Source organism: Neodiprion fabricii, chromosome 1 (genome assembly GCF_021155785.1).
Source record: "Neodiprion fabricii isolate iyNeoFabr1 chromosome 1, iyNeoFabr1.1, whole genome shotgun sequence".
NCBI lineage: Eukaryota > Metazoa > Arthropoda > Insecta > Hymenoptera > Diprionidae > Neodiprion > Neodiprion fabricii.
This window is the reverse complement of record NC_060239.1, coordinates 28,395,785-28,422,757: the sequence shown is the minus strand read 5'-3', so window position 1 is coordinate 28,422,757 and position 26,973 is coordinate 28,395,785. Positions and strand designations below refer to the sequence as shown.

General features: G+C 42.1%; 1 protein-coding gene across 3 annotated transcripts in view; it reads right to left on the bottom strand.

Moving 5' to 3' along the window:
• LOC124178724 (proline-rich transmembrane protein 4) overlaps positions 1–26,973 on the bottom strand; it is an 87,912-nt gene that overhangs the window by 24,613 nt on the left and 36,326 nt on the right. The window contains exon 2 of one of the 3 annotated variants that reach the window (XM_046562290.1): positions 19,626–19,755. The exons of 1 other annotated variant lie outside the window; for it this stretch is intronic. The gene's annotated coding sequence lies outside the window, so the exon portion shown is untranslated. The remainder of the gene's footprint in view (positions 1–19,625; positions 19,756–26,973) is intronic. One more of the 3 variants, XM_046562300.1, reaches the window with a different exon arrangement.

Genomic DNA, 26,973 nt, shown 5'->3' with positions numbered 1-26,973 from the left:
TGGGGTTTCCAAGCACAGCCAGTCAATATCGTCGTTTATTGTTAGTGAAAATGAATAGTTACCGTCGTAGTCCGAAAGAAAAGTTCGACCTATGCTAGCAGGATTATACTGTTGAAGATTGAAATTGGATTCGAACAACTTTCGAAGCTTACCGATTCTACGGTGTTTGTAAAAGTTTAAAATATTCATTTCGAAACCTATTCACCGAGGCTTATGCTTGAAAAATTTTCAAACGTATTAAAACGCAATTTGTTTAAGCTCAGCAAGGTTTGCCCGTGCAATTTATGGTAAATCATAAAACGACGGTACGAGTGATTCTCCGAATTTATTTCCAATATTACATCCGTGCGTGTACAACGAGGTAGGTAAACAGTTTTTACTTGCATCAGCACGACCACTAATTAATACGACAATTTCGTGCACTCTGATTAAAAATTTCGCAACCTCGTTGTTTTTGTATTTACCAGGGTATAACTACAGGCCGAATACTCTGTGTAACCTCGCTATTTTGGAATTTCAAATACTGCCGTAGACCGTCGTGATGAATAAACACGTCCAGTACGTTGGCCTGGAGCGCGAAATTACTGATATATATTTTCGAAAAGTTGTGCCAACTTTCATCCAACGTTTGCCAACAAATTTTGACGTTTCTCTCTGATCCTGTATGACAGTATGTAGTACATATATTTTAGACTGGCCGTTCGAAAAAATGTTAATGTTCCAAGTTGACAAATCTCAAGTTAACTTTGAAAAAAATGAGATCCTCAAAGTTCCAATGCTCTCACTGTTTTTTTTTTTTTTTTTCACAAAAAGATCAAGGTTTCAAAACAAATAAAATTTTTAAAAAAATTACAGGCCCTCCGTAATAGTGAAAAATAAAGCATAAAGAGTTTTCAACTCGGAGCATAAACATTTTTTTCAACGGCCAGTCTAATATATTTATACATATACGTAAGTCACAAGAAGTATTTACACGCGTTCGCGCATCGGTAGATCGGGGAACACCTTCGCATAGAGGTGAAATTTGTTGCCGCTCAGGATTCGCACGCCGACGTACATATACATATTTACGTGGTATTACATGTATACGAATACGAAGGTGGATTTTTGCAAGCGTAAGTACGCGTGCGCGTGTGTATTTATACGGAGAACGTAAAGAAGATTGCTCTGCGTTTCCGACTATAATATAACGATATTTTCAGCTTACTTTGGGACATGATATAGTACACGTATATTCTCTTTACGTATGTGATGTGAGGGGAAAAAAGAAGAGAGAAAAAAAAAAAACCAACAAACACATTGGGATCCTGTGAAAAACGACAAAAGAAAAGACGACGCGCAGTGCCTATTTCTGCTTAAAATAGAGAAAACGTTGTTACACTGGATTTTCATCAGGATTACTTTGAAACGCTGTCGAAAAACAGACGGGACTGTCTCGGTTTTGATAATATCAAGCCACCAAATTCCCCCGTTATTCAGAATATTTCTCGCATTTAAAAACATGCAAATCAAAGTACAGTTGGTTTGATGAACTCGGCGGATCGTTGGTACACGCGTGCGTGGAACCTGTATCGCTTTTATAGACTCTAAGCTGAGCTGCATACATACCGACACGTTTTCATCCTTTTCATTCCTCCGCGGTGTACACCTTATACCTACTCTTCATCTCCCTGCGGTCTCTCACCGTATTTATAATGGGTATGACTCCTGCTCTCCGGGTCTCTCGTGAGGTCCTCTGTTACACATATCAATTCTCAACTCGTTCGCGCACTTTCTCCCACTCCTTTTCTCCGTCTCGGTATCTCTTACTTTTTCACCGGATGCTCGGGAAAAATAAACGCACCCGCAAAAGCTTACAGAAGAGCAACGACGAAGCGCTCCAGGTACCATTAGACAAATTTTCCCTTATTGAATGGAATTGGGTTTTATGAGCAGGCGAGATAGATACCGAACGCCTCATAGAACGTAAGAGAGTAAAAGATATAGGTCCAGCGTTCGGAGTTTTCACGCGATTGAGAAGAATATACGTAGCCGAAAAATGGAGAGAGAACGAGCAAGGGTAGGGAAATGGTGGGAAATAACGAGAAACCGGTCAACCAGACTATGGACTGCCTCTCACAAATTCTCTCTCTTGTCCGTACAACGTTGACATTTCAATTTATTTCTCTCAGCACCGAAGCTCACTTGTCAAACACGTATTTTGCTTATATTTTTTCCCCTCGTTCTGTTATTTCATTTTTTTTATTTCACATTGTAAGACAGATTTATGCATGATAATGACAAAGTTAGCAGAAATCGGGTAAAGTAAGTCAGGACTGTAAGTGGAAATGTAATTAAACTTCAGAAACACGTCAAACTTATCCGTGTCGTCATACAGTTGTAAGTGGTAGCTATTTTCGGGGAAATCACATTTTCACCACGAGCAAAAAATAAGGAACAAAACATTCACCCCCGGTACGACCGTAACCTCTATTTTTCAATCTTCAAACTGATCACGAAAGATCCCAAAGCGAGACGTCGAAAGATATAATTCAATTACACAAAAAACAATAGTTCAACTATTTTTCAATTTTCACGACCGAATAGTAAGCGTACCGCGAATTCGAACAACCGTGCAAGCCCATATATTTCTACTAAAATTCTCGCATCGGTCATTAGATATACTCGTACATGGAGAAATTGTTTCCCCTCAATTAAATCCTGACTCTAATTCTGCACGTAACGGGGAGGGAAAAAACAAATTTATTGTCATTCCCGTGAAATGCTTTTACGATAGGTACCTACTACGTATGCAGCTGTATTATAGATATACGTACGTACGTACACGTACACCGTGACAAAGAGATGTTGCACACGACATGCCAGGATATAAACCCGCACGGATTACGGCTGATAAAGTTTACCGAATCTAGATGATACGTAAATGGGAATCGGAGAGTGACGAAGGCAGAGCTCTGTAATTAGTTTGGAGGGGGAATGTCGAGGGTAACGGGAGAGCAGAGTTGCGTAACCACGATACTGGAAGAAGGGAAGCGGTCGAAAATCAATTAATGGTGCGAAATTGCGTGCGAACAAACAATTTCGCTGCGCGAGATGTCACGAACAGTGAACTCTTAGCCACTAGCTAACACGGATTGATCGGGTTGAATACCGGCATCCGAAGGCAGCGAGTAGGCTTACGAGTCGTAATATCCACCGTCGTTACGGTATGTGTAACAAAGAGCGAAGCGATGCCGAACGTATATCTTGTCCGCAGGGTGAAGAGGAGATTTAAAATCTGAGTTGTGAAAGAGGAGAAGAGGTGCGATAGGAGGAGGAGCAGAAGATGAATAAGAAGACGATGAGAAAAGAGAAAGGGGTCAACTGCTAGTAATTTCAAAATCAAATTATTTCCACGTTTCAAATTACACTGGGGAACGAGCGCGCAACATCGGACACGTGAAAGCATGAGATATGGTCTTATCGGGTTTCAGACTCTCGAGGAAGAGCCCATCGATGTTCGTTCGTTGTCTTTTAATTTATTCCTATTATAAACCCAGAATATATTGCATTATACCTAGTCGGAGAACACGAAACTTTCAAGATTAAGTTCCAAATTCTAATCATGTACAAAATTACGTTAAAACTTGCGGGCTTTTTCACGAGGTCTCGCTTTCCTCTTGACAACGTCACGAAATAATCGAATTCCCATTGTTTCCTGTAACTTGGGGATTTAAACGCTTGTAAAATTATAACAATCGAATAAATCACTCGCCTAACTTAACCGCCAACGATTTCAAACCAAATTCCGTTTCACGCAATTGAGATATTCAATCAGATTTATTTTCGATACGGCATCGCGGCATTCGAAAAATGAAACACTCGGCGAGAAAATTTTCCAGTAACGAATGTCTCAGTCACAACTTCGTCAGTTTCGCACTAATGCTAGACAATAAAGATAAATAGTCCTAATCATTCAGTGATTGAGATACCTAGTGTACCTTTCCGTAAAAAAAAGATATCAATATCGTCCATCTTCTCGCACTTGAGCAATTTCAAAATGAGAAACTAGTACTTACAAGAAATGCGAATACATACCTAAACGGTTTGCATATCGTTGTAATTTCCTCGGAAATTACTTTCCCTTTGACAATAATATATTTCGCGTAATTGAAACTGGTCCTGGTTTCGAAACGCTGTAATCTTGGTTTCGAATCCCAGAGCATCCAGCCCGATTCTATTGTGCATCGCGATGCATTGTCTGAACTCTAGAGAGGCTATACATATATATACCTATAACCAGTAGGGCGCAATAAGTAGAGAGATTTTTCAATTGTTTCGCGATCGTTCCCCTATTGTCTGAGGGAAATATGTAAACCGCCGACTAGCCAGCATATTGTGCACTACCGAAGCCTGGAAAGGACAGTTCGATAGCTCCCCTCTACATTCTCTCTAACCCCGCATGGTGAAAAGCTGTTACCGGATGACGTAAAACCCAGTACAATGAGTCAAAGATTCGGTGTTCGTGTCGTATGGGGTTTTACGTATACATGTACGTATTAACGAAATTGAAATTCCGAAGGATTGAAAGACGTCCACTCATTTCGGTCCGCCGCGTCTCCTCCGCGTTGTCGTCGGACAGAAATTGTAGACGAAAGTAAGGTAAGGCAAGGCAAGGCAAGGGGTCGTCTCGGTGCACAAAGTGCGGTGGCACTGTGGCTCATTCCGTGTCGGGGACCGGGATAATGGCGGCTAACTAACTATTCAGGTCCTTTGAAAGCTCGGGGGATTCCCCGGGGACCTGCCTACGGCTGGTGGTGCCGTTGGTGCCGCTTCTGCCCCCTCAGAGAAGCTGGAAGGGAGGTTTGTTAATTTCATGCTAACCATATTCAATTATTATTTGCTCAGGTTCCGTGGGTCCGTGTTTGACGCCTGGCGACCGCGCGACTCGCCCCGTCAGCTTATTGTTAGTGTTTGGTATTTAGCGCTCTCCGCTCTCTAGGCTAAACCGCCGGGTCCCCGTGTCGCTAGGGGTCGCGATGGGTTCACGGTTAACCGTTCCCAGGTTTACCGAAATTCCCCATCCCGACGACGACACTCCCGCATCCCCATTGTTCCCGTTTCCTTCCTTACCTCACTCCCCCCACAAACCCCCGTCGCCTTTCTCTCTCCCCCTCTCTCGTTGAGAGATTTTCACTCATTCATACCGAAATATAATGCAATTAAATCGAATTGTTTTCACTCGATTCATCCTCTCATTCATCCGCACCGCAGCTGACGTTAGACGGGCATATACCAACCGACTTATATACCTACGCGTATAATTTAACATTGAATAAGAGAGATAGCGAGCGAGTGAGAGACACCGAGTTGCGAGATGGAGGGAAGGGGGAGGAAGGACGACCCTGTTACGACGGTCGTAGAGTTAATTGTTCGCTGGAGAAATAGCAATTGTCTTAATCGAATAAAATTTCATTTCAACTCTGCGTATACATACATACATACATACATACATACATACATACGTACATCGATAGGTATGTATATACATACATATGTATACGGTAGTAATATAGAAACCCTTTCGCCTTGTCGAAAACTTTTCTAATTGGATAGAACAAAGGTCGGCGGTAGCTGTTGGAGGTCTAAGCCATGGTTCGGCTACCCTTCCCACGACCCGAGACAAAATTTTCTGTCGACCCAGAATTGAAACGTAGAGAGAGGGCGCGAGAGAGAGAGAATCTACGAACCGAACGCAACGCGTGTATACCTGTATGACGTATATCTATAGATACGTCGGCCACCCCGCGATGCCTAAGCACACACCTTATCCCGCGGCCTTGTATGTAACACGGTACGGCCGAAGGGGTAAAAGACACGCGATTCGAAGCTTCCGTCTCATTAGAGGAATAGGCGGCACATTAGCGCGGTTCCCGGGGGCCGTCTCGAAACACCACAACTCCGACCCAGCAAGATTGAACCGAAATTTTATTGAAGCGATTTCAACGGAATTGGGGAAAATTGAGGCCGCCGTCGTCACCCCGCACCGTGAGTTTAAGATTCGACCCGATTTGGCTTAATCTTACTTCTCGGTCGTTGCCCTTTATTGTAAGTCCTTTGGCAGCGGCCTGCGTAGCTGACTCGCCTCAGCGGTATAGGCACAGGTGTGCGTGTGTGTGTGTGTGTGTTGCGTCCGTAATAGAGGTACGTACACGGAACACAGACGCAATGCGAAGCTACAAACCGAGGTAAAGGAGAGGAAGGGAGGATGAGAGGGTGCGGAGAGGGGGATGAAAAAAGCGGTCGGAAGCGTTTCAAATGAGTTTTTCGTCACCCCCTCCTTCGGTAGCTATCGCGTACCCCAAAGGCAAGGCGACTTGATGCTGATGCTGCTGCTGCTGCTGCTGCTGCTGCTGCAAGAGCATATTAGCGACGGTCACCCGTTTTCTCATCAACGGAGATTGGCAAGAGGCAAAGAAACGCGCGGCGGAGGCGGCGACGAGAACGCGACGCGGTCGATTCTCGCAGCTTCCGCCGCGTGAAGAAGAAGAGATGGCGGTGCGAAGAGGGACGAAGACGAGCGAAAACCCGCGCTAGGGGGGGCGAATGAACGAACAAACGGAAGGGAATGCTTTTTACGTGTCCGTATTCGCTTCCGGGGTGGAGGAGGTACAAAGGTGACGACCGTTCGTCATCCATCATGGTTACGCCACAATTACACCGGCCCATCCGGTCTTCTTCGTACGTATACGTTCCTGTTCCACGACGCGTAATTTCCCCCATTCTGTGCGAAAAGAAGGAAAGGAAGCTCCCGTCTCTCCGTGAACGTCCCCGTGACAATGTCCTTGGCAGGCAAACACCATCCCCATCCCCTGTTCGCAGGATACTTCTTCCTCCGCTCGCAGAACGGTTCCAACTACGTTTTTTTATTTTTTGTTTTCTTATCCCCCGTTTTCCATTCTTTCACACTTTCTTTCTCTACCCGGATCAGGCGGAAGGAACAAATATATCAAGTCAAAAGCGAAGAATGGCGGCTCGTTATGACGAGACGTATAAACGCGTTCGGGGACTGTAATTTCGGTCGCGCTCGAATTTTGTCGAGTATACCAGTACCTGTCTATACATATAATCCGTGCCATTTTCACCGGACTGGACAAGCTTTCGATCACTCAGATTATACCGTTCAGCTTTATCGATCGCGACGTAATCTCTTCGTATTGGACCGCATTTTCATATTCCGTAACCCCTTATTATCAGCGGAAAGGAATTACATATCTCTATTTCCTTCTATTGTCATCGTTCAAGAACATTCGCGTTAGTTTTGTATTGTTCTGCCAAGGCAACGTCACGCTGCAGAGTGACATACGTAAATGAAATTTTTTTTCCACTCGAAACAGTCGAACACGAAAATTTTTAATAAGCAGCTAATAATCACCCGAGAAGAACTCAATTATGCTATTGATCCGTCATCGAAAATTGCTATACCTACTTGTAATCAAATTTCGAAATTTTCCCATTTTATGTCGAGTATAAGAAAATCGTTTGGCCGAAAATTAGGGTGAGTTGACGGTGTTTCTTACGTTTTTTTTTCTTTTCCTTCTTCTCGTAGACTTGATAGCGCGATGGCGTGCGGTAGTCCAGGGGAAAGTATTTCCAAAAATCATGCAACGAACTCGTTACTATAATAGGAAGACACATAAACGTACCATCTTGACGTTTGCCGATACTCGGAAGAACAAAGTTAAAGAATTGAAAAACTCGTACGAACGCTGTCGACTGTGAATATAATATATTCATATACAGAGTATACCTCGGTAAAAAGTATGTTCGCAAAATAATATGTAATATATCTTACCGGGTCGAAGACAGAAATATAAAGGTAGACGGCACAACTATACGTATATATCTATAGGCATGTGTCGATACGTGAGAAATTTTCTTCCATTGAATGAGAAGTTTTGTTGAACTTTTGCGTCGTCTTAAAGATGAATGGGCCCCAACGTTCGGAGAAGAGAAAAAAGGGTTGAAAAAATCTTCAATAACGTTATTCGCGACAATAATACTAGACACGACTGAAAAAACATCCCTACTATGCGATAGAAATGAAACTGAAAATTTGAGAAATGGTTTCATAATTAGAACCTTTTAAATTACCAAACTCTAGCGTTTTTCATCAAATTCCAATATTTTTCGACTCATTTTCTTCTCTGACCGGATACCCGTAAATTGATTCAGAAACATTCAACGAATCTTTACATTCCAGTACGATTATAACGCGCAAATGCAATTTACTATTGACGAACATTTGCTGTACCATACTGACTAAAATCTATTGTTACGAACTCGAAGATAACTATTTGTAATGAAAAAAATTTCATTCCCTAAAACATAAGAATCGGTTGAAAACCATCGGAATTTTATCATTATAGATCCTTATCCAAAATTGTTAACATTTTAGCTTGCGGTGTTCGAATCGCCTCAGAATCACTTCTATTAAACAGAAAAGATGTTATTTAATTCGCATTCACCATCCGATTAGCGTGTAAATAACATTGCCACAGATTTATTTTACACGGCAATCTTCTTTTCTTTTCCTAACAACTTTTGATTCCGACGATGAGTAGGTACCATTCATTCTCAATTTCGACCGTGCCTGCAATCGCCATATTACATCTCCCCTCGTCGATCCTTTAGAACTTACTATAGTTGTGTTAGAGCTGTTAAAGCGTCGTACTGTATACGTGTACGTGTGCGAGTATAACCTGCGCCGAAACAGGGCGGAGAGATCTAACTCATTACGCATATCATCATCATGATCGTCATATCTCTTTATCTCTTTTCCTCGTCGAGCACATCGTTCAATTAAATTTATGGACTTTTCAAGAATTCACTCGACAGAGATCGGCGTGTGTGTCGCGCATACATACATACGTATATAACAAACTTTTCACAAAGCCCGGTCGGCGGTGGTGGCACGCTGAGGAAGGGTGAACCTCCACCATCCCGACCTTCGTTCCTTATTACACACTGTACCTAGTGCCCCTGCGGTATACGTACACCCATACCTCGTACCTACTCGTAAAACCACTTTTCACCCCGCGCCGCGAAGCGAAAGAGAAAACAATACCAGCTCTTCCAATCCCTAAAGCCCTTGGCCATACGCTCCTACGGACGGACATCTGCGGTAGGGTTACAAGCTACTCAACTTTATACGTATACATCAGCCAATGCCCGCTTACAATTAGTGCAATATTCATACTCTGCGCAAGTATTACATAATTAATCATCTCGGCGGTAGTGACAGCTGGTGATTGAAAATCGTAGATATGTATCGGATCGGAAGAGATGACATAATTAAAGACTCTTCGGAATGATCGGATCGTCCTTTATTTAAACAAAAAGAAAAAAAAAAAAGAAAATGAATAAATAATTCCAAGCATCGAAGGCGTCGAGTAACTGGTTTTAGAAATAGGTGTGCACGGCGGGGTTGTACATAGACGTGGCGACGACAGGCGGGGTTAAACAAAATTGATTCCCGCGTTCGTCGTGCGAATATCGTCGAACGAGCAATTCGTGCATTCCCAAGGGGCGACACGTCCGAAGCTGTATGTGCTAGAGGTACTTCTTTCAGTATTCTCCAAGCTCGCAGAGACCCCTGCTCGCGACGTACGTTTCTCCGTGGTTGCTATCTCTGGGCGTTGAATTCGATATTTCACACTCCCGCCCCCGACTTATCGCCGTTGCAGCATAAAGAGGCGCGCACAGCCCTGCCGGGTGGTTCGGATATCCAGACGATCAATTATCATCGTTCGTGTGTTTGAGATTACGCACGTATAGCCACGCGGATAAGCGTTTGACGAGTTTAGACCAAATGCAGGGGGTGAAGAAAATAGAAGAAAGCTCTGTTTCCGAAGTTGTTTGTGGCGTATGTTTAAATACATGCTATACCTACATAGTACGTTCGACCGCCATGTGGCTCTGCTCAAACTTTGTAGAAGAAGCTAGTCGAGTTACATTTCGGAGCGTGCGTCAGCGGCAACAGCACGAGCTTTTTCAGTTGAAGTTCAAGCTGTCTGTGGACGGTTGTTGTACGCATACGCGATGCGTACGGGTATCGTATGAAAGAAGGGAGGAAAGAAAGAAAAAGAAACGATAACGATATGGAAGCAGCGATCCGCACTTCGTAAATCAGTGTTTACGTAAATAGTTTACCTCGTAAAGAAGGAAGGAAAGGGAATGAAAGGAAAAAGCGAAAAACAAAAAATCTATTTAGTTTACGACGTCGCATAGACAGGGGCGTCAGATCCTCCTCGGCTAGCCTCGCCGCGTATCATTTATGATATCTTTGTGCAAACACATAAAATCTTACGAGTTTCTACCACCCACTAGGCGGCTAGCTGGAGAAATCAGGTTTGTTTATACAGGGATTATTAGAAAAGTTATTAGCAATAAAACCAGCAATATTGTGTTTACTTGGGATTTGTTCTAACAGACGTTTCCTAACGCGCTTCTTTCTTTCTTTCTCTCTCTCTCTCTCTCTCATTATTGTATATGTATATAGGTATACGTTCGTCGTTACTAACGACTTTAATGCTTATATAAACCGTCTCGCAAAATTTTTCATTGCGTTTTTTTTTTTTTTTTACATCATTCCTTCACTTGCTTACCTCACGAAATTTTTGCAATTTATATATATATGTGTGTGTGTAAAATACCGATATAGTGCGGTTATAACTTTCATCGCTCGTTCGAAACAACAAAAAACTGAATCACTCATTACCGAAAAGAAATATGTGTAATAACAGAATTTTTTGCACCCACGCGCACTAATTTTTCTTTTTCTCAGCCTTCCTCGGATTTCCCCGCTCGATTAAAGTCTGGGAAACCGTGCAGCATATACAAAAGAACTTGAGCCTGCGGACGAATCTCATTCTTTTTATCATTCATTCCTAATTGCCTACCCACATATTGTCAGAAACTGCGAAGCTCCGGGAAGAAATTGAGCGTAATTCAAGTTTTTGACGTGGGCATAATACGGCGAATAAAATCGACTGCGTTGAGGATATTGAATATCGCTAAAATTAGGAGAACAGTATTGCGGGGGAAGATTTTGTAAAAAGAAGATACATCGTATAATATTAAGAAACTGAAAGGACACGCGCACGAGATTCGTATGTAACATGAATGTACCTTTATTCAAAGATACATTCTCAATGGGACGAATTATCGTTAAATTATAGTTACGCACTTTCATAAAGTGAAAAATAAATAAATACGCCATAAAGGAGGAAGGGAAAATAATCGTAAATCCTTGTCATTTAATCGCACGTTGCGGTCGCGGCGAAGCCCGGTTAATCTACCGCGGTTAAAAGCGGTAACTTATTGTATAATTTATTCGAGAAGACAGGTCTCGAACAACTTTCAGCCAATGAAATTCGAATAAAACGAAACGACTCACCACCACCGGCGCGTAGCGTCTCGCATCAAAGGTACGGGGGTATCCATACTCCATAGAGCACGGAGCACGCACGGATTCTTGGCTCTCCGCAGGACGAACAACGCGGTTCTTGGCCAACAGGACCGGAGAAAAGAAATAGATACGCGGTATATATTTACTCGCTTCTCTTACGTATACGTATGTAGACACGGATATCACATACGATATATACGTGCAGGCGTGGATGTGGGAATCCGTATTGCAGAACGAGGCGCGATGTGTGCGCGTTGCGACCCGACCTCGCCGATGGAATTAACCGGGACATGAGCATCTTATACGCGAGGAGGCAGGAACAAGCCCCCGAGACACAGCCCTGTAATTACAGGAACCTTACGAACCTTGCCTGTACCAAACCACGCCGTCTTGGCTCTGATTCGCTCGGAATTTTTGTTACATACGTATATGTTTATTTATTTTTTTTTTCATTTCATTCATTTTGTCTCAGCTTGTGTTGTTTCTTTCGTTATTATTATTTTTTTTTTTTTTCTTACTTTTCCTTTGCCTCTCTTCTCTTCTTTTTTTCTCACTTTTAAAACCGCTCTCTTCAATCTTTTCCGCGTCGTTAAAGCACTGCCGCGAATTAACGACGCGCACGGATTAAAGGAAGAGCCGGGAGATGATTACAAAGAAAGGTAAGGGAGGAAAAAAAAAGAAGCCACAGATAAATGGGAATAGAAAAACCGACGAAAGGGGAAAAAAAAAAACAACAAAAACAAAATTCACCGTCGAAATTAAGGAAATAAAAAATTCGAGTAAACCAGTACGAAGAATCAAACGATCGCAGCGGGAATCTATCCCCCTCCCCCTGCCTCTCTCTCTCTCTCGCTCTTTCACCCTTTATTTTTCTTTTTTTTTTTTCTGTCCCTGGACCGCTCGGTCCGCAAACGAGCTCTTCGTACATGCGCATTATACACACGCCTACAGCCGCTGTACAGAGAAAGAGTCCATTGTTTGTTCGGGCTCGAAAAATATACCTCGAACAAAAGACTACCGAAGTTCGCGGATCCTGCAACGGGGCGTGAATCCTACAGCGATTGAATAACGCCGTTATAATAAAAATAGCAAAAACTATAACGCGTTGGAAAATAACAAAAAGGATGGATAATCGTGACCCATTGCAAGTGCAGCAGAATCGAAGACTCGAAAGAAAACGAGACACGTGATAAAAACGACGTAATAACTAAACGACGACAAGGTCGGCCAGCTGAAGGAGCATATTACACGTAAATATACATATGGTATGTATATAGGTGTGTATATATATATATATATATATATGTATATATATATATATATATATATATACACAATACACGGCATGCACTAAGCGATTTTACACCCCCGCGGCAGGTTTAACCGGAACGCGTGTGAGAAAAAAAAAAAAAGGATAAAAGAAGTGCCCCCGTACCCTTTCCCCACCCCGATACGAGGAAAGCAATTGCAATTATCTCGTGGTTGAACTTGAGTCTTAATTCGCTTATCTCGATCACGTTCTCGTGAAAAGACGATGCAGAGAGTGGCGGGTGTGTATATGTATATATACACACACACACACCTATGTGTACATATAGGTGTCTGTAATACTACGTATAAACTCACGCGCCAGACGTAAAAGAGAAAGAGAAAGAATTTCGACTAGAACGAAAAAAGACGGCTATAAAATAAACCACTGTGAGCGTGAGCTGTTTATATTTTATGTATAGCAGGAAAACGAGACTCGGAGGTTTCAGATAAAGGTTTTAGGAACGCAGCCAAATGACTAGTGCAGGGTTTAATTTTTCCGAGATTCGTTTCGGCCCTTCGCCTCTGGCTCTGGTTTTCACACACGTGTTTAAATTTCACGCTGCACTTTCACGAGCGGCAAAAATGGCTCCGAGGTGCAGTAACGCGGTTATACGACACCATCCCTACCTAGGCTCAAAGTTCAACCCGGACGGTATACCTGCATATTTCACGGCGGTCTCACAATCGTCGTCGTTCTTCGAAGCTTATTGTTGAAAAATGAGGGGCAGAAAAAGGAAAGTACGCAAAGGACGGGAAATTTCGATAAAGAGAAAAGGAATTATCAAGGGTAAAAATATTTTTCCACAAGTCGTAATCGTCATCCTTAATATACCGCCTGCACCTTAAACCCTCAATCACAGAGATAAGATTCTGCACAGCGGGTGGCGCTTTTTTATAGCAACACAGTCCCGGCAATGTCATAACTACGTATCGCGTACATATACACGTACACAATATATATATATTGTATACCTTACTCGTAATGCTCATTTTATTATAAAACTCAAATACTCCCCTTTCGCGCAGCGGCGATGATTAAAATATTTTTTAATTATTTTCTCACCCCTGACGTTTAAACAGCGTTGCGCTGGGGGAGCAACAAAAAAAAAAGAAAAAAGATGATAAAGACGCGACCATTCCGCTAAAATAGTACATAATCCTGTAGCTCGTAAAAATTATCATCTCATAAAGGAGCCGGTTGAATGCATTAGCTCGTAAATTACACATCTCCTCAGCGTTTTGTATATATAATATACGTCTACGTGCATACCTATACCTCCTGCATCGCAACGGGAATCGTGTATACCTAATGCGTGAAGAAGATACGCGGTTTCCGCAAGTATCTCTATGAGTAACGATCGGTATAACCCTGTGACCGTTGTACGCGGTATGCGAAATACCGACGCCCTCCTGACTATGCTCATGATTAAGGTATGTTACGGGATAAAAGGTCTCGACCCGAGATCGGTTAACAATTTCCGGTTAACTCATCGGTATTTTACCCACCACTCTTCATATGTATATTTTATGTATTTCTGTATACGTACCCAAGTATGTACATAGCCTGCTCTGCTAGGTCATTCAAAAATTTCGTTATTCAAATTTCCCAAGAATCGATGCTGCGTTAGTCATACAGGGATGACTGTCGTACGTGACACACACGTACACATTACACACGCGCACGCACACTCGTCAAGATAAAGCATCTTTATTAGGGAAAAATATTTGGAAGTACAGGGACAAAATAGACTAAACCTGCATTGCGTTGCATCGGTGGCGGCAACAGCGGATATTTACATACTTTATATCGTGTCTTGTGTGGACGACGGAAGAGGAAGAAAAATATCAAATAGTTTAACTACTGCTGGTACAGCTGATAGCTTTATATATGTATAGCTAGTATACGGAAGCAGGAATGCGAAATATTTCTACGCTGTAAAATGAAACGAAATTCTGCAACGTATAATCGGACGTTATGCCCCCCCCCCCCCCCCCCCCTTCCGCCGCACTCAACCGAACTGTTATACCGCACGTATAACGTTATACCATATCCATTTTGACTCGGAGCGTTGAAGTTTTGCGACATTTTGAAAAGTTTCGTCAGATTCCTTAAATTTCGTATTATACACATACACCTGTGCGTATACATATATGACATATACGTATGCCTACGCATGTGGCAAACCGTTACACAAATGCCAAATATAATGACACGGATATCAGGTACTTGCGAGAGTTCTCAGGGTGTTTTAACCACGCTTTATTCCACGTAACGGTATGCATACAACTGATGTGGGTATGGCCAAAACAATTGGACATTAAGTGAAATTTTACGTCTCAGTCTCTTTATCGCTACGCGGTATATAGACAGGATTACAGTGGACAAAGGAGCCCCCGTTTCAGGTAATAACTGCGTGGTCTTTAAAACGTCAACGTTCAAAACTTCGTCCCGTAATCCTATTTAAGCTGTGGGGAAACGTTTAAGTCTATAACGCGGCTATATCTGTAATCTTATCTCTCGCCTTGATTCTGGGTATACGTACTTGCGGTAAAACAATCACACGGAAACGTCGTTGATGAATAATAACAATATGCCCTGCCAAAAACTCTACAATATTAAAGCGCAGGTAAGCTCCTGAGTAACAATCATTTAAAAATCCACGCATCATCGTTCGCGTGTCATATTTTCACTGTATTGTAAGCGCTAAATCGTTTTTTCCATTTGTTAAACCCCCCCTTTTTCGTCGTCCGACGCCATGCAGCGTATTTCTACAAATTGCGTAATCGAGAAAAGAAGCCGGTGACATCCGGCGTGACGAGGGTTTAATCGATGGTCGTCCCTTCCGCACACACATATATGTATATCGGTATACAACCGAACGTATGGGTTTTACGCCCACATATCCACGCGTTAGACGTCCGCTCCGTATACGTTGGCATAAGTATAGGTGATAAAATAAGAGTAAGGATCGGGTACAGCGAGTCGGCTCGTTGCAAGCACCATATGTCCGGCCGGCGATACCGTCTCGGGTATTTCCTGTCGATCGATCCAACTTTACACCCCGATGCGCGTAAATTACACGGGAAATTAAGAAACGCGATACCCGTATAGTCACATAATATTACAATGCAATAAGGCGGCGAACTCGGTGTCACCGACGTCATTCAACCGAGTCCCTCCTTGTATAATAGAGGAAAGCTGGTGCATGGGTACTGAGGTGGCACATTTTTTAACTTTTTTATTTATTTCTCTCAAGTGCTAATCGAAAAATTTGCGACAAATTATCAAATAAAGAAATTATCGTAATACCTGGAGGAGATGGGAAAATATTTAGCGGTCGCTACTGATTATTGACATCTCCTTGTAATGTCCTTATTTTGTTTTCAGTACTGACATTTACGAACAATGATTAATTGGAACGCGATACGAAAAATATAAACTAATATAACGTGAAAGTCCGTAAGTTGTACACATAAAAATGAATAAAAAAGATTTTAACAATCGTTAACGATCTTTAAATATTTTCCTACCGCCTCCAGGTTTTGCGACAATGTTTTTTCAATATTAGACACAAATCTTCCGAGTAGCACCATAAAAAAACAAAAGTTAAAAAACGAGCCGCCCTAATGAGTACGTTGCGGGTCACAAATTTCCACTGTAAAAAATTGATCAAAAGTGGCTGGTGTGGACCACTGTAGAACAATATTGAACTCGGAGGTCAGACAGTGTCGTATCGACAAGGAATAGTGTTAGATTGACACGGAACGATGATGGTAAACTCCTTAATAAAATGATATAATGAAACACGGTGACGTGCGGTGTAGAATGGTCGGTAAATGCAGAAGAACGGGACGTCGTTGCGTTAAGATGGTGAGTTTAGTGCCGGTGGGTTTTCATACGGCAGCTGGATCAATAAATAGATTGGTTTTCGTTGTGGCTGGTAATTAGGTGGATGGCGAGCCGAATACTATGAAACGTTACGAAGAAAGCATTTTAACGAAGTAATCGGTTCGGGCCACGTATCGACAAGCAATTAAGCACCGTACACGTGCACGTATTACACCCGTATAACCCATGGACGGATTTGGTTTTGTCGAACCCATTCCGCTCGATCCTGCAGCTGAAATCAAACTCTCTTTCTCTCTCAATTTCTCACACGACGTGTAACGAAAAAATGCGGCAATTTTCCACGCGATTTGTAATTTCCGTATCATTCGAAAATACAAATTATCGATAAACGATCTATTTTGTAAACTCGAAAAAGTGAACTCTGCCTGCTCCTTGATCATTTTGCCTAGATAACGCGTCTGCGGTGAGAGAATATTAGACAGTATTTTTTGAAAAACAGTAACGAGGTCGATCGGAGAATTCCCACCCGGATTTTATCTCGTTTTGTCTGATTTGTTGGACGGCATGACAAGGTTTTCGTTCCGTATATTTCATCGTCGTCGTAAAAGCGTGAGATAGAACACACTTCCAAGTCGACAGCGAAGAAGCAAAAGTGTGTTATATTACACGTGTACGTGCGCACATATACGCATTCCTGCGCGCATCGGAACAGCGAGAAAAAAAATACCATCAAGTATTTATATATACACAATATCGCTAGTTGCGCGCGTATATGTAACGATAAATATTTGAATAATATATACATACATACACATGTGTATTATACGCGCGTGTGCATACATATATAAATTGAAAAGAATCCACTCAAGAGAGGGATGAATCAGCGTATAGGAAGGAGCCTATAGGCTCTCGAATGCGGTTGATTTCAGTCATCACTACTATACGTAGGTATACCCTAATCGCGTTGGATGACGACGAGACTTGGGTACCTCGTCTCGTCTCGTCTCGCTGACTGGCTATAATATATTGTATATTCTTCTTAATGTACGCATACATAACCACACGTGCCTGCAGTGCAAGTCCTGCAACTACGGGCGCGAAGAGGCCGACCCGAATCAGCCGGGTTCGACCCGACGCGACCCTGCAGCCAAGAAAGAGTGGAAGGAAAGGAGGAAACGAGGAAAGGCGAGGCGAGGCGAGGCGATGCTGGATGGCATGGCTGGCCGCCGTTTTCTATAGGGTGTTGACGTTATAAGTGCACCGTAACGCCGGTCAGAGGCGAAGCCTTGTTAGGCGCTGCATTCATCCGAAGAGAAAAAGCTCCTCTTAAATTTTTTTTTTTTTTTTTTTTCTTTTTTTTCTTTTCTGTCTCCCCCCTCCTCTCCTCCTCGTTTTTATCACTCCTCTTATTTTTTCAACTCTCCTCGGGCAGCGCGGCATTCGAGACGCGCCGCATATCCAGCGAGCGCAGCCACGGAAATAGCGCGATTCAAACGGCGATGCCTGAACGGTCTCTGAATGGTGAATTAGGGGTCCCTTGTTCCAAAATTACCAAGCCGCACACCCGGTTTCGTTTAATTAATTGCTCTGACGAAACAACGACGTCCGATTCGCCCACTTTTGTGCTATACGCGGAGGGGTGGGGGGTTGAGGAAGGGAAAAAAAAAAAAGACTCACCCCCGCTTTTGAGGATTGTATAGAAGGGGGCACGCGGGGCGTCCACTGCTCAGCCAGCTTTTGCAGCACAACGCGACGTGTACGTGTGTACTTATTGTGCGGTACAAAACAAGTCTCTTCATTGTCGTACGCGTATGTAGGTATACATACGTACACATACGTTTTATACATATATGTATATATATATAGTATATACAAGCAGGAACGTGTGTAATCAAGTCGACCGAACTAAAAAAAAAAAAAAAATAAAAATAAGCCCGCGCATTGCCGGCTCTGTATACGGTTTTGCGAATGCACGTTGTATCCACAATCAACGGCTGTTATAAAGTTTTACGGTAATTTAAGTAACACACAGAGTGCGGCTCGTCGTTGGAATACGAGAAATGAAAATATATACATATATATATTATATATATAATTTAGTAATGTACAGGAAAAAAAAAACGTTGGAGAAAGTAGAAAGGGTTGGAAATGTAGTGGAAGCCGTTCTTCCGAGAAAATTATAATACTGAAAAGAGGGAGGGAGAGAGATAGAGAGAGAAAGAGAGTGGAAGCCGCACTTAACGTATAATGTAACAATATGCATGCCCTACGAAGAAGCGCGTATATATTTATCATATACATGGGAGCTAGACGCGTTTGCATATATGTATATGCGTATGACGTGACGTGAATGAAAATTGGGCGATTGTACGACATCCTTTCATTACAGGTGTCTAATAATTCGCGTCACATTAGGTATACTGGAGATAAAAAAAAAAAAAAAAAATAAATAAACAAAAACCTCGAATGTACGTCGATCCCTATATCTATAAAATACATAAAAGGTACGTTGTGATGTCTCAAATTTTAATACACACATCGCGAGATGGAAGAGAAAGAACGTTCTTCCCTGGTACGAGAACCCTCCTTGAGACTTGAGCCAAATTCAATTGAGCGAAAAAACTTTTTTCTCTTTCGTTTCATTCTCGATTTTTATGCGCGCGAGAAAACACACCGCATACATTGGGTATGACGGTGTGTTCCTTTTAGCGTGAAACTGAACCTCTTCGAACGAAACGAACGGGCGGGAAAAAACCTAAATCGAATAATATCTATAAGGTATAGCGTGGCGTGTCCTCGGGGCGGCGAGAGAGGTTGGATCCGAAGCGGACGAAGAAAAGAAGAAAGAAGAAATAGAAATAGAAATAGAAATAGAAATAGAAATCGAAAAAGTAAGACGGAGAAAAGAAGCGGGCATTTTTCAACGAGAACGATTTCGCTGTCTTATTTTGCAACTGCGGTTATGGAACGGGAACCGTGGAAATCTTAATTTCAATTAGATGATATTTCATTTACCTACAACGCGCCGTGCCGTCGCTGCATGTTGTTCACGTCAAACTTCCCTCACTGCCGTTACGAACAATTTCGTGCTGCACCACAAGTTTCGAGTGAATCCGTAGAGGGTTGTGTTCTCCTCGAGTGAATCCTGCGTATTATAATAGAGGTACACGATAAGCAAACTAGGATCCTTGTCTGGACGATGTTAAGTAATATTCACAAACTCCACCGAAATGCGGGAATCAACGTTAAAAATGGCATGATTCTTCAAAATCGATACAGGGTGTCATTTTCCGAAGAAGAAAACTTTTTAATGTTGATTAACAACAAAATAACATTTTTTTTTTTTTTTTTTTTTTTTTTTGCATCTTGGTACGAGGGTAAAATAATACAATTCACTACTTCAGCTTCGCTCTACTCGTAACACCTAGTTTATTCATATTTTAACGATTTGTAAATCGGACCACCCTTTTCCCTCGACGTCTCGATTTCTTGCCGCAATTAAAAGATGTCGCGGTACTCTCTTTTTCTCTCACTTTCTTTCTCTACTTTTCTCCCCCGAGGGATGTGATGGGGAAACTTTCATACATATGCATGCACTTATAAACGTGTATATATATATAAATATTATTATACACGTATATTACATGTTGCCGCGAGGCGTCAAGTGTTCAAAAATTACGGGCAAGTTTTACTTATAATTTACTCTCGTATTTTTTGTCATCACGTTTTTCGCTTAAATTATCTCGAAATAATTCGAAACTGACAAAAAATTATACATGGGTGAGTTCCCCCCCCCCCCCCCCCCCTACTATTTTTTCTCCCTTTTTACGATCCTCTACACAGAAGATGAGAATACAGCTGCATATGCGTACATTATTTGTGTCTTAAAATTTCAATTTACGATATAACATTTGAATAGAGATACACGTACAAGTTTATACACTGCCTTTTTCTTTCTTTACAATCTCAATCATCCCTAAATGCTATGAAATAAAAATTTTCAGAGGCAATAACGAATTGTCAAACTAATTTATGTTCAGTACAATGATAATTAGTCGCATAGAGCCGTCATGCTGAAGAAATAATCGAATTGAAAATACTGCTTGAACACGAAAAAGAGGGAGGGGGGGGGGAGTATCGAACCATATTGCTGCAGGAGCTGCACAGATGTTCGAACGTCAATTTAAACGCTATTTGAATGACGGGTGGGTGCTCGTAAAAGTGGGGCGCAGCAGGTATAAGGTAACGCATTTAAATTACAGTATCTGTACCCCCCTATAATATATGTATACACCTATACCGGTACCCTTTAACGCGTCAGGGTATCGGCGTACTTTATTTTTGTACATTAAAATGAGTACATTATAGACAGCAGCACTATAACCGAGTTACATGCTCATCGTTTGGCTACCGTGGCACAGAATGCGATACGGGAGGCGGGGGAGGGGGGTTGACGGACCTACAAACAATATACTACGCGACGTCCAACGCAACGTCGAAGACGAAGAGAAAGAGAGATGTAGAAGGTAAGATAAAAAAAAAAAAAAGAAAAGAAATTTATATCTAAAAATTCAATTAACCCTCGTCATCGTGGATCGAGCGGTGGTCAACAGAGAGACCGGTTATCTCGGAGCAAAGCGTATTACCTATGCAAACGCGTATGCAACTTTGTTCCTGCGGTAGTCAAGTCGGCATTCAAGAAAAGGGATAGAGGTACGTGTGCCTAGTTGGATGTTTATTGAATATTTCCATTACAATGTTGGATAACGAAATGAGAGGGAAAGCAAAACTGACGTACAATATTCTACAGGAGAATAACTTATCCAGAGACAAACCTGATACTGAAAACTAAATCTAGGACTAAAGGATAACTGCAAAGAGATAACCCATGAAAATTGGAGGAGGGGGGGGGTACAGCTTGGAAGGCTTAAAATCATACCTATCTCTAGAATTTCATTTTTCAAAGAAATTGAAAACAGAGCAATTTCAGTTTCAGGGTTTTATAATTTATAAAGTTGCAAAACGTTCTCGGAACTATAAATAATACAGCCCTAAGAGTCTCATTGCTCGGTGTGTTTTCATTTTCTTAAGAAACAAACAAAAAAATAAAAAATAAAAACACTTAAAAATAGGTATGGTTTTAAACCATCCAAACTGTAACCCTCCCGCCCCTTAAAAGCAAGAGCGAATCTCACCAGTCCGGATGAGATAAACACCGTTTGCGCACCGTAAACTCCGATCCCTACGTTCCGAAACTGCCAAATCGCTTTCCTACCGAAACTCCACCACCATGTGGGTACAGAGTACCGCGATACCAATCAATGGAGACTAAATAATCACAGGGCATTGTGGATGTGCGTGTTCAGATACGACGCGACGGGGCTGCGTTGCCCTCCTTATTTGCTACGGGTATACACTCGCTCACGGTACGTAACCTTCGTGTGAGTACGGGAACAGGAGCAGCTGACTGATCGTGAGAGAAGGAAGGAAGAAAGGACCCCGCATGCGATAACCTGCGTGCGCATGGTTATCCCGGTAGTAAATTATATGCACCCGGCGCGTATCTCGCTCTCGAGAAGTTATACGAGATATATAGATTTACTTTATCTCCGATTTATCCCGCAGGACGTGAAACAAGTGAATGGTAACCGGCGACTTGGTCATGATAATTTTATCACCGGACCTGTCCGCAGCCATTCAACATCCCTGCAGAGTCCGCTTTATTGATACTCTCTCGCTCAAGGATTACGGTTCGATATTTCAACTTTCGGACCCGATTCATTTCCAATACCGAGGGTCACGCCTATCTACGTACGTACACATCCACCCCCTGCAGCGGCAGCTTTTCCTCCCGGCACTTGGCCGAATCGGGTATCTCGTACCTCAGGAAAGGTGAACGACGCACACCGGATAACTCGGTACCTAAACACCCGTGTCGTCGTCGAGCCGAGTTTCTCGACTAAGCGAACTTTCGACGGCGCCGCATTTCAATAGGTAAAAGTAACAGGTTGTTCTATATTCGTGTATTTGTACGCTTATAATTTTCCGAACATTGCTTGGCTGTTGAAATCGCGTCTTACGCCGAACGGGTCGGAAGAGGAGTACGTGTTCACGATTACTGTTTGGCATTTCTACGATACCGAGCGAGCCGAAGTCGGAAATCAAACACCGCAGGAATTCCCCCGGCGTATATTTTGTTCCTCACTTTTTTCTTTTTCCTTTTTTTTTTCTCACCACAGCTGAACACGTTCGATAATATTCTCGTACACGCACGTACGGATTGCTGTATCGGGATAGACGTTGATTCGACGTAGGTATAACGTTCGAGTAGAACCTCGGCATATTCCGATTGATGAATTTTGGACGAACGGAGAGGTCGTACCGGTACTTAAGACATGCAAGCGATGCCGTTTGCTGTTGCAACTCAGAGTTCGGTGGACTTTCAACGATAAGTCCATTCGGCCAAAATAGGTCAATCCGCACCCCGTGCATGATATGGTTGGGGAGGTTGATGAGAAGTCTTTCATCGGGTTGCGAGAAAATGCGGGAAAAGAAGAGGATCACGATCGACGTTTGCAGCATCATGAAACACCGTTGGGGGATTGGCTTTGTCCTAGAAACATCATCCCGCTCTATCCATCACCAGCTTTGCTCTACTTTTCAGAATAACGCAGGGCGAAATACCATCTCCGTTATACATGTATCTGTATCTGTATACGTGCGAAACAACGCAGACCTGTGCAATGTTTCGTTGCTCCTGTTTCTTTTCTACTTACTTGAAAACAGGGCTCTTTCAATTCAGGTTGTGTTTATGCATTTCCGTTCTAAGGTGGTTACACGTTGCCCTTCGAGATAGTGATACAATTGATGCTTAATTCAAGCTAGTCTACACATGTGTATAAAATAGTACAGAAATACCTTACACGGGTAATTATAACGGATATTCTCTCTTGGCGGAAGCGCTTCTATCGCCTTTTATAGTAGAACCTGCAGTCTTGGAACAAACGATCTAGCACCGTGACACGAATTATGTTTCAATACGTAAATTTGGAACGAAGATGCTGTAAGATTGCAGAAAAGATATGAGCTAAAGAAGGGGGAAAAAATGCGTATCGACGTATCTAAAATCGAAGTCCGATTTCCAGTTTCTCTTCTACGTACATGTATCTTCTTTAGCCGACTCCACCCATCGACCACGTGTTTTAGGGTTGGGATAAAAAAAAAAAGAAAGAAAAAAAGAAAAAAAAAATGCCTCCCTCAACGTGAAAGGAAAAGTACTATAAAACAAAGTTATCGAACATTAACATGAAAGAAGGTCGAAGTGATGTTATTTAGTGAATGTCACGAGTTGGGGCGGACGAAAAGAGGGCGACTAAACGAATTCCTTCGTCTCTCCCGGTTCGCTACGCGCGCGCTAAAATTCTTTCTACTAACGCAGAGGCAACGGTAGCGAGAGAAAGACCGTTGTACCAAAATATAGGGATGTCGGACTCCGCCTCCGCAGACGCATATGGGTTACTACGGAGATATAAGAAGACTGCACGAAGTGCGACGACAGGGTAAATCAATAAAGAGTTATCAGGAAGCGGCGTTGCAGCTGACGCGGGGGAAACATTCGCCGGCGATGGTTAAACGAGGGAAAAGCCACGCTTCTTTTTTTTTCTCCCTTTTCACCCTTTGTCTTCATATTTTTTCATTTCAACCCCTGCAGCATTTTCTAGGGTGCGTCAATGCCGAACGCAACGCGTTCCCACCCGCCAAACGATAATGGACTAATCCTCGGGAATCGGTGTTAATATTAACGGACCCGAGATCTTAACAATGGGGGTTGGAGGGATCACCGCGTATGCGTTTAAAATACGAACGTTTGTCAAATCGGATAATTGTCAAATAGAGTCGCGATATATCGTTCGTGTCTAGACTTTCTGCGTATAGAAAACTGCCGTCGTGCCTACGTCCCAAAACGAATGGGAAATCGGTTGCCCGGCATATCCCACTGGAAACCCCGTTGAGTCCCCCCCCTTTTTTTTTTTTTTTACGACGCGTTGTCGCCCCGCTGATACCGTGCTTGCTGAGATCTCGACGCGATTTTCGAATCATCTAAACATCGAATCGGTATGCTGACAATCGCGATGCAGATTTCAAAAAAATTTCCATTCGTGAATATTTGCGGTACGTAGATTGAAAAAAAAAAAAAGAATAGAAAAAAAAATAACGAAAAGAAAAGAAAGACATAAAAAAATCTGCAACGTCTGCAGATTTTCGATGCTTAGCGCAAATTTTCTCTGCGAGTGTTGTTAAATATTTATGTATGTATGTATATATGTATGCAGTATGTATGTACCAATTTTTATGATATATTGCAGACACCGTTCGGAGAAGATGTCGTATCCCTCTGTTGCAGCGCTGAAGGCGAGATTGGGATGAGAATAAAAAAAGAAAGCAAGAAAGTTGTTGGTTAGGGTCGTAAAAGAAGAGAGGTTTAAATTTTTAACGATTTCCTACAAATTTTTCAGAACTCTTATGCGGCATCTGTCTTCGGCGGGCACGCGAGGAGTTTCACGGCTATCGTCGACAGTAAAAGGGGGATTTAAGTGTGTCCTAGGAGCTCGTAATTGGATCTGTTAAAATAAAACTGCAAAAATCTGTCAAGGATATTGCTCTTCTTTTCACGATCGCGGCGCGAGACGAAGAGATTATATACGTATATGATGATCCTTTCCAAATGTAGTAAATAAATTTACCGCTTCCTAATAATACACAACACACGTGAAATTGTAACGAGACTCCGGAATTATAGCCAACTCCACTTCTGTATTTTCAACTCAAGCGTATTTTAATTCTTTCATTGCACACCAATTTCTGGCAATGAGGCAGAACGAAACTAACAAACGCTTCATAAACGGACTAGGCCAACGCGTGGTCCCATTTACAGCGGTGTTTAATTATCCGGAGATAGTTAAAAACTTCCTCAACACCCTTGGGAATATTAACCCCGATATATTTCCAGCGCGACAAATTGGTTTGAAAAAACTTGTTGAAAATTAATTTCTGATTATTGCGTATCGTACGTAGGTATATAATAATAATACCCCGTGGGAATGGCAACGATAAATTTTTCAAGAGGCAAATTTATCACACGTGTACTCGAAAAATTAATTTAACTTCGAGTTTACGGTAGAAATTTGACAAACGGTTTTCACGAAAATACCTACGCATGATTTTTTTTCCCCGTCCCCTATCGACGTACAGAAATTGCTTCAACGCCGTCCGTAAAATCAACAGTTTGAAAAACCATCGAACGACTACGACTTTTACACACAATTGAAATTGGTGGGAATTTTTACGCAAACGAAAATTAGTTTCCGATTCGAATAAAGTACCGTAACGAGCGAGGCTTGAACCGAGGCGATCAAATAGAGAGTCTGCGGAGTCGATCTCGGCGAGGTTGTCTCCCCAAAATCGGTCCTCCCGTAATTATCGGAAGGTTAATTGCATCAAAGTTGACAAGGGAGGCTGAGCGAGCCAATACAGAGTCTCTGCGACGGACGAACTTACCAACACTATTCCTGTCGCTCAACCCTTGACCTCGAGGAAGATCGAAATACGGTAAAGTAAATTACGATACAGATAACGGTGGATCAGGCACAGGATTGAAATGTTGAAATATTTCAAGCATTGTGAAATGTCGCGCCATTGCAAACCTATGGAGAATTTTCTTGACGATTTTAAAAGCATTTACTCAAGATTTGTCATGCACAAAATTTGTAAAATCACAATGAAATATAATATGTCACTAAACCTTCGTGAATAATGATCATCCCTCTCGCATTTAATAATCGTAGAATTGTGAATCAGTTCCATCCGTATAAAGAAGTCACGCGAATTTATGATACAGAGGAAGAAATAAATATATATATAAAAAAAAAAAAGAAACACACGAACCAACGTCACTATACGAGTATAACGTTGTTCATAGAGTACATTTAATTCGTACGACTGACAGTTTCGTTTCGTTGGATAAAATTACCTCGTTCCGAAACCGTAAAAGCTACGGCGACGATAGCGAGGTATTTTCCAATATTCATCAGGTATATAATATTTATCGCTTGCGAGTGAGTATACGTAGGCGTACAGAGGCGATATTTGAGGTACTAAAACCAAGGGATCAAGAAGCGGCGTCTGGTTCGCTGGATCGGCCGCTATGTTGTCAGGAGTGAAAAACATCAGCGGGCTGAAAAGCGATTGAAAACTATAAAAAGGAAAAAAAAAAAAAAAAAGTAACGAACCGGATGAAAAACTTTTCCCGGGAAATATATTCGTATATTCAGCGTTCCAAATGAGAGGAAAAGAGAAAAGTACA